Raw genomic sequence first — 335 nt, forward strand, 5'->3', positions numbered from 1 at the left:
CTAAATTCAACGACTGGCACCCATGCCAACGTTGTCTCCTTCATTGGACATGAAATTCAGCTTGTGAAGACTTATTGGGGCAAGCGAAAGTGAAATCAGGACGGCACCTGTGCCCAGTACTGCCTTTCTGGCACTTGTGCCCGCAACATGTGTAAGGACTTTCGAGCTAGATCGTTCCCAGTGCCCCTGGACTGGCTCTTGTGCGGGTGGCACATAAAATACACCATTTTGAGTGTGGCCGTTGCCAGTATCGCCTGACTGGCCTTCGTGCGGGTGACACATAAAAGCATCAACTACACTCTCGGAGTGGTTGGTGTTAGGACGGGCATCCAGCT

This window comes from Octopus bimaculoides, chromosome 10 (assembly GCF_001194135.2).
Source record: "Octopus bimaculoides isolate UCB-OBI-ISO-001 chromosome 10, ASM119413v2, whole genome shotgun sequence".
Taxonomy (NCBI): Eukaryota; Metazoa; Mollusca; class Cephalopoda; order Octopoda; family Octopodidae; genus Octopus; species Octopus bimaculoides.